Source organism: Schistocerca americana, chromosome 1 (assembly GCF_021461395.2).
Source record: "Schistocerca americana isolate TAMUIC-IGC-003095 chromosome 1, iqSchAmer2.1, whole genome shotgun sequence".
NCBI lineage: Eukaryota > Metazoa > Arthropoda > Insecta > Orthoptera > Acrididae > Schistocerca > Schistocerca americana.
In genome coordinates, this window is record NC_060119.1 from 688857458 (window position 1) to 688866411 (window position 8954).

Consider the following 8954-nt stretch of genomic DNA (forward strand, 5'->3'; position numbering starts at 1 on the left):
AGCGTAGTTTACAAATGGCTCAAGTGGCTCTAAGCACTATGGGACTTAACATCTGAGGTCGTCAGTCCCCTAGACTTAGAACTACTTAAACTTAACTAACCTAAGGACATCACACACATCCATGCCCGAGGCAGGATTCGAACCTGCCACCGTAGCGGTCGCGCGGTTCCACACTGTAGCGCCTACAACCGCTCGGCCACTCCGGCCGGCCCGGTAGATTAGAACAACAAATAAATGTTACGGAGATGCTGCAAGAATTCAAATGGGAATCCCTGGAGGGATGGCGATGCTCTTTTCGAAGAACGCTAGTGAGAAAATTTAGAGAACCGGCATCTGAAGCTGACTGCAGAACGAGTCTACTCCCGCCAACAGACATTGCGGTAAAGGACCACGCAGATACTCTTATTACAGAGAAAACGACATTTGTAAGGAGAACATTGCGCAACACTTCGTTCACATCAGACTGCAGGTTCATCAGTACTATTACACAACCTGACAAAAAGGTGGATCAACCAGAAGAGGAGGAGGTAACAAAATGAAAACTTCGCGGCCTGAAAGGGACTGATGTAATTACAAATAACTTGGCACTATGAGTCAATTTATCAGTATGAAGTTGCACCGCGTCTGACATGCATCCACGCACTGATTCGGTTGGGAAGACTGTCGTAAAGCCGTTGGATCCTCCCCTGAAGCAAGATGGCCCACAACTGTTGTAGCTGGTCACTGATATGCTGTATACTGATAATGGAAGGTAGTTGGCGTCAGAGCTAGTCCCACGCATGTTCTGTTGGGGGACAGAACTGTAGATCTTGTCCACGGGAGTTCCTCAACATCGCGCAGACAGTTCACAGAGACACCCTTCATGTGTCGACGAGCAAGATACTAGACACAAAAAAAAGAAAACACCATTGTGCCACCAGAGTTCTCTCAGTCGCTACCAGCCGTGACCTGATGTCTTACCCCAAGGGTCCCGCAGCGTTACATCTGGATTAATAGTGCTGTACCTCTCCAAAACTTTGGAAGCATGGGACGTCTCCCGAGGTGGTCGCCATTTTCCTGGATAGTGCAGTCTCCGACCAGTTGTGCAGGATGACACAGAATGTTCGAGGGAGTCCATTACTTGTTCTCAGATGGCATTCACGGATGTGAAGGGGTTGCGATGTGCTTGTTGCGCAATACGGCGGTCCTCCCTCGTGGTGGTCAGACGTCATCGAGTGGAAACTTGGCGAGTTCGCCTACCTTCACGTCCCCATGGTCTCCAACACGGAGCCGTGTCACAAATCTGTTTATTGAACGATTCGACTAGCAGGCCAAACGGAACCTTACAATGATGCCCCTTTCAAACCTTGCCAAATGCTGATAACGCTGTCTCACATATCTCCGTGTCCTTCACAGTGATCACTCAACATCTGACGCTGTCCACGCACTTTATATCCTCCACCAGGCCTGGTAAAAATAGTAAACACGAACAACAGTAATACACTAATTAAACACCTTTCAGCCGTCTAGTTTCCAACCTTATTTTATTTTGCAACCAGTTTCAGCGTTTTACTACGTCATCTTCAGGTCCCTGACCGACGTGTAGGAAGATTCTACTTCGATTGTGATCGAAACAGGGACCAGCAGTACTGGTTATTTGTAGACTTTTGCTGTAGCGATCACTTCAACCATCATCTCGAAAGACTGACGTCATTCTCCCGATCCAGTCGTAGGTGCGACACAAAATGGGGAGCCAAGTGAAGACTGAAAGTCTGTTGTACTAAGCACTGTGCAGCGCCTGCTGAATTTTTCTAGAGGTGTTCCGTCCTTCTGTAACCACCCTTTCTTCTGAAATTTCATGAGAACCACAGAAAGGCGGCACTGTCACCAGGAGCAAACAGTGATCTTGTTTTGTGAGTTTGTTTACAAACCACTTTATATATCAGATATAATTATAAATGATTGCGGTCGAATTAGGACACCTTCAGATCTATAATATGGAGAGCATAGCCGTCGTCAACGCTAGCAGTTGCGCTTCGTATTCTATCAGCACCAGTGATGTTCAATATATATATATATATTGAAAAGTTATTACAGAGGCTCAAACGAGAGGAAAATTGTAAACGGTGACATAAGTAGCACGAGAAACGTAGCCTTGTAAAAGTTCACAGACGATTGTCGTTGAATTTAAGGGGAAAATGAAAAGTAATAAATGGGACAGAGAGATTGTTTAGCCCTTAATTTAAATTGAGGATCTACAAGATGTAGATAATGTAATTACTCGTAATAAAGTTGGGGTACAACAAATAAAACGTAGTAGAAAAATTGAAATATTTCTACTACGTAGAAGGTAGAGTTACACAACGTGATGACATGATCTCACAAGCGAAGAAAGCATTCAATGAAAGAAATCTAACTAAAACAAATACTACAGAACTGTGGTAGAACTGAAAATGGCATGCGTGGAAATTAAACTTGGAGGATCGAAAAATTGGAAATTTCGTTTCTGACGAAGATCATCACTACCTCCCTTTTCATATTTTAGACCTGAAGATGACCAAATTCTGCTGAAACAATAAAAAAAAAACGCGATCTAGAGTGTGATTTGTACATAAAATTTATGAAAACTGTTGTTGACGGTAAGGTGCTTGCTTGTTGGGAGTATGGTTCGATACTAAATATTTGGCCGTAGTTATGTCGTTGGCCGGCTCTTGAAGAGCTTTTCAGTATACGGTATTGCCATGGGGGGGGGGGGGGGGGGGCGGGAGGTGTTATTTCTACATCATAAGCCAAATTTTGTTACGCGCGAAATAGTGCGCGATTCCACCGCGGAAGCTGACTCGACCCGTCCGCGTGATAACATCGGCGCCGAGTGTGGAGTGTGCAGTGGAGGGCGACGCCAGCCCTCCCCAGCAGGGCACTCGGCCGGCGCAACAGTGGCGTCCACTGGGGTCGGCCTTTCCCACGCCACGCTAAGCCACGGCCTCAGATCTGCATGCGGCGCTCCGCTGCTTTCGAGCACTCGACGAGGGCCCTTCGGTCGCGACTTGCTTTCGTCAATGTTTCTTCCCTCTGCGGACTCTTTTCTCCGGAACCGTTCCTCGAGCTTCGACAAAAGAGGCCACTCGAAGGTCCTAGTAATGTATTATTGAGTTCTGCACGGGGGTAACGAGCACTGAAACAGTGGATCGCAACGCGTACCACTGATCGAGTAACTGCCGTCAATGTCGTCCAGGAGTCCAGAAGCACTTCGCGCTAAATCTGCATATGAAATGCGTGTTTAAGGTAAAGCCGGCCGCTGATTAGACAATAGTAGCGCAGTAAGTTCGTACTGCGGGGGAAAGTTACCAACCAACTCGCCGTCATCACTACTCTGAGAGAAGGCCTGGCCATTGTTCTGCCCGGTTCTTGACATCAAACTTTATGCCATATGAGCAACTCTCATCTCATAAAATTTTTTATTCTGAAAGAAAATCAGCAGAAATTCTGTCGATACATGCGCTTGCGATGACGACAAAAGGCCAACTCACCGCCGTCTCGATGGGAGCCTTCTACAGTGGCCGCAAAACACACAGACTCCACGCCGAAATCTCATAATCCAATCGAGTTGTTTTCATGATGCAAATGTCAGCCTGCTACTCCACATCAATTTCTACGTATTAAGTGTTGTGTTAAATCCAGACTGTACCCTCACTTTTGTATCTCCCATCATCTGGTTCCATCATCACATTATTAACGAGTTTGTATACCACAGTTCATATACCACCAACTTGGTCTTTCTTCTGGTGAAGGATTCATACAGCTCTCATTCGCCACGGATTCGAAACATGATACGACTTTTGCCGGCCGGGGTGGCCGAGGGGTTCTTGGCGCTACTGTCTGGAACCGCACGACAGCTACAGTCGCAGGTTGGAATCCTGCCTCGGGCATGGATGTGTGTGATGTCCTTAGGTTAGTTAGGTTTAAGTAGTTCTAAGTCTACGGGACTGATGACCTCAGAAGTTAAGTCCCATAGTGCTCAGAGCCATTTGATACGACTTTTACAACTGCTTCCTGGGTCTGCTTTTATCGATCTTTCTATTCTCGAAGTTTCATTTCCGCCTATCTGTCACCTTCAAACACACGATTTCCGTTTCTACCACGGTCTATATCATTTCTTTTCTTTAGTTCTGTTGACTGCTTTCCACCATTTGCCGGTCTGTTATTCATATTACCTCCCTGAGAAATACTATTTTTGCGTAGCAAATTTCTCTTAGTTTTTTACTACATTTTGCTTTCTGCTCGTACTCTCCTAATCGTCATTACGCCTGTATGCGGTTTTCGTATTCTTGATTTAAATTAAGTGCTAAGCAATCTGTTCATTCTGTTTAATAATTCTCGTTTTTCGTTTCACTCAGCTGGTGCTGCTGACGCTATCCACAAGCCTTTGCATGGTATTGCATGCTGCAGCGCTTGTCGCTTTGTGTCTAATTTTCCTTTCATTTCACTTTCTACTTTAGTTTTGGCATTTATGTTAAACAGCAGTGGTTCTGAAGTACAGCACCATTACAAGTATCTTAAATTTGTCTTTCCTGCGCCGGCCGTTGTGATCGAGCGATTCTAGGCGCTTCAGTCCGGAACCGCGCTGCTGCTGCGTTCGCAAGTTCGAATCCTGCCTCGGGCATGGATGTGTGTGATGTCCTTAGGTTGGTTGGGTTTAAGTAGTAAGTCTAGGGGACTGATGGCCTCAAGTCCCAAAGTGCTTAGAGCCATATGAACAATTTTTTTTGTCTTTCCTGCATTTTTATTTTTATTGTTTGTACTAGGATTTAGTATACAGGTACTGAGTAAATTATTCCGTTGCCTATTTGTTTCATTCTCGCTGCCCACGGAATTTCAAAAACTTTTTATACTACTTTACGTTACTGTATTTCCACTACTCATGAATTATTTTTTATTTTCTATTCATTTCTAGAATTCAGGTGTCAACAATTTATCATTTTAACCAGTGAAACGTTTAACCAGACCTGAGATTTTTGCAGGAGATGTGGTTCTAGTCTGGAAGATTTTACTACGGTTAACAGATAGACATTGCTAGAAACTTTCTTTTGAACGGATCCGTATTGGACAACAATACTCATTGTTGACCGTCTGTCTTCTAGGCATTATACATCAATGTTTTTCTGATAAGAAACAAAAAGAAATAACAAACACCCAATTTGCACGACTCCATCGAACCGCATCTGAGACTAGAGATGAGCCAACTAAGGTGCATCTGCAAGAGCATGTTTAGAGCCTGTTCCGTGATCATAATACCAGGAAAAAATTTTTTTGAACTTTGTGGCAAGTTCCTATTGGATCAAACTGCTGAGTTCATCGGTCTATAGGCATACACATTACTTAATCTAACTTAAACTAACTTACGCTAAGGACAACGCACACACACACACCGATGCCCGATGGAGGACTCGAACATCCGACGGGGGGAGCCGCGCAAACCGTGGCAAGGTACCTCACGGCTAGACCGCGCGGCAAAAAGGGTGTATCTATTTTTCAAAGCTCTTGCACGCCACCTTCTGCTGATAACATATCTCCCCGCGAACTAAATATAGCGTACATTCACTTCGTACCCTGTTCTTTTTTATAACTTCTATGTTCCAGTTATTATTATAATGTCTCTTCCCCCAGTTTATCTATCACAGAACAACGTTCAGTATTTTTGCGATTTTCAAGCTGTCTTATCTCTCTAAATCTATGTACAGATATAACAAAAGACGTGCTGGTACTTGTGTCTGCGTGTTTCACAAATAATGTAGAATTATGTTACGGATCTTCCTGCCATTGAAACAAACCAATATAAGTAGATAATTATGTTCCAGAACACTTACGTATATTGTTTGACCGACTTTACGAAGAAGAAATTAAAACTTCAAAGCTTGTCGATGACGATGAATAACAACAAAGATAAAACAATGGTATCAGGAGATAGGAAGAGAACCTTCTGAAATGTGTGCCACAGGAGGATGCTGAAGATTAGACCGGCAGATCGGAAAGCTTATGAGGAAGTACTGAATCGAACAGGTGAAAAGTAAATTCATGGCGCAACTTTACGAAATGAGATGTTCACTTGAGAGGGCAGGTGCTGAGGCGTCAAGGAATCGTTAATTTGGTAATGGTGGAAAGGGATGGGCGTGGGGTGGGGGCAGGGGGGGGGGGTTAAAACCTGAAGTGGGAAACCAAAGCTTGACTGCAGCAGGCAGCCTCAAATAGATGTAGGTCGTAGTAGTTACGCAGAGATGAAGAAGACTCCACATGTTCGATTGGCATGGAGAGCAGCATCGAACCAGTTCAAAAAAAGGTCTAAACGGCTCTGAGCACTATGGGACCTAACTACTGAGGTCATCAGTCCCCTAGAACTTAGAACAAACTTAACTAACCTAAGGACATCACACACATCCATGCCCGAGGCAGGATTCGAACCTGCGACCGTAGCAGTCGCGCGGTTCCAGACTGAAGCCCCTACAACCGCTCGGCCAACCCGGCCTTCATCGAACCAGTCTTCGGACTTAAAGACCACAACGACAGCATTTAAACGACGCTGATGGAGATTATGTCATACATCTCTAGACGTATGTAACTCATAAAGCCTTGTCCAAAGACAATGGAACGTTCTCATCACTCTGTCCGGTTTGGAATCAAACTTCAAGATCTCTAGCACCACTGTTACAACTTCAACATGTGAACGTTGTGCAAGTTATCGACTACAAGGAAAGGAAAGTATATCTTAGCTACGTTTTATCTTAGTCTATGCATTCAAAAAAATGGTTCAAATGGCTCTGAGCACTATGGGACTCAACTGCTGAGGTCATTAGTCCCCTAGAACTTAGAACTAGTTAAACCTAACTAACCTAAGGACATCACAAACATCCATGCCCGAGGCAGGATTCGAACCTGCGACCGTAGCGGTCTTGCGGTTCCAGACTGCAGCGCCTTTAACCGCACGGCCACTTCGGCCGGCTATGCATTCATTTTAAACTTCGAAGTGCGAAATGCACATCAAAATCCCTAACGATAACTGTGCACAGTGCCAATGAATAGGGGCTTTTATCCAATAGAACACAACCTGGACATTTTAATCACTGTTAATATGGTCACTCAAATAGACACCGTGTACTTCATGACTGATCTTTAAGTGAGTGACCTGTGTCACTTTACCATGGTTCTGACTGAGACAAAAAAGAACGCTGGCAAATATATATCGCTCTTAATCAGTTAAGTTACCATTAATATGATGATTGTTACATCTTGATTAAATTTTAATAGGCCGTCAGATATCTTTCAGTTTACAATACCTGTACAGTTCGCATATTTCAGAAGACCACCCGTTTGGCACAAAAATACCTGTAAACAATGTCAACAATTTCCTTTTCCCTGAAATTGCAAAAATTCGTCCGCTCTAGTTTAAAACGGTACTCCACGCTCCAGGTCGGCTTTGAACAAAATCGTGAATCCTATCTAATTTCGGTGTTACACAGCAGATACAAATCCGTTACGTAAATCGCTTGGAATGCACCGTCAATAAACAACCGCAGCTTTAAATTTCTTTACTAACGCAAACCGACTGTGGAATGTGTTACTCTATTTTTAAATGAAATACTTTTCGAAATCGTTTGCGTTATTAAAGCCAATTTCTGCGTGAATTATTTATTAATGATAGATTTCAAGTAATGTGCTGTTGCCACGGCACTCAGTGAAGCGCGTAAATGGTGCCGAGGTTCATAATAGAAAAATATTTTTCTTCTTGCCTTGAAGCCGGTTTCCGTGACCAGCCCCTCCCCGATCTTCCTAGATCCGGTCATCCTCTGAATTTCCTAGATCTTTTTATATTTCGAGTGCAATTTATGACTATTGATTCTTGTCCAACATTCTCTTTCTGTTTACCGCGTTATATTTGCATTTGCCTCTTTCATTTCCGCCACCTGATTTCTTTTTCACTTTTTATACTCTCTTGTCCGCCAGACGAAAAAACTAAAACTGAAACTGTGCCAGAAATATTATAGTGTCTCATTGTCTTACTTCTCGGGCTTTTGGGATTGTTTTTGGAAATATTCTTACATTTATTTAGGTTTCCATCCAAATCTATAGGCAGCCTCTCATACCCGTGGTATTCGAAATAATTTATTGCTCAGCAAATGCTGACAGGTGTGAATATTACCGAACTATCAGTTTAATAAGTCATGGATGTAAAATACTGAGACAAATTATTTCTAGAACAGTGGAAAAACTTGTAGAAGCTGACCTCGGGGAAGATCAGTTTGGATTCCAGAGAAATGTTGGAACACGCGAGGAGGCAATATTAGCCTTACGACTTCTCCTAGAAGATAGGTTAAGGAAAGGCAAACTGACTTTAAATACAGAGGGGCGAAAGGCTATTTACAACTTGTACAGAAACCAGGTGAGAGTTATAAGAAAGGAGGGGCATCAAAGGGAAGCAGTGGTCGAGAAGGGAATGAGACTGAGGTGTATCCTATGCCGGTGTTATTCAATCTGTACATTGTGCAAACAGTAAAAGAAACAAAAGGGAACTTTGGAGTAGGAATTAAAGTTCAGGGAGAAGTAATAAAAATTTGAGGTTTGCCGATGACATTGTAATTCTGTCAGAGATAGCGAAAGACATGGAAGAGCAGCTGAAAGAAACAGTGTCTTGGAAGGAGGATATAAGATGAACGTCAACAAAAGGTAAACAAGGATAATGGAAAGCAGTCGAATTAAATCAGGTGATTAGATTAGGAATTAGATTAGGAAACGAGATACTAAAGGTAGTAAATGAATTTTGCTATTTGGACAGCAAAATGAATGGTGACGGCCGAAGTAGATGGTTCAGATGGCTCTGAGCACTATGGGACTTAACATCTATGGTCATCAGTCCCCTAGAACTTAGAACTATTTAAACCTAACTAACCTAAGGACATCACACAACACCCAGTCATCACGAG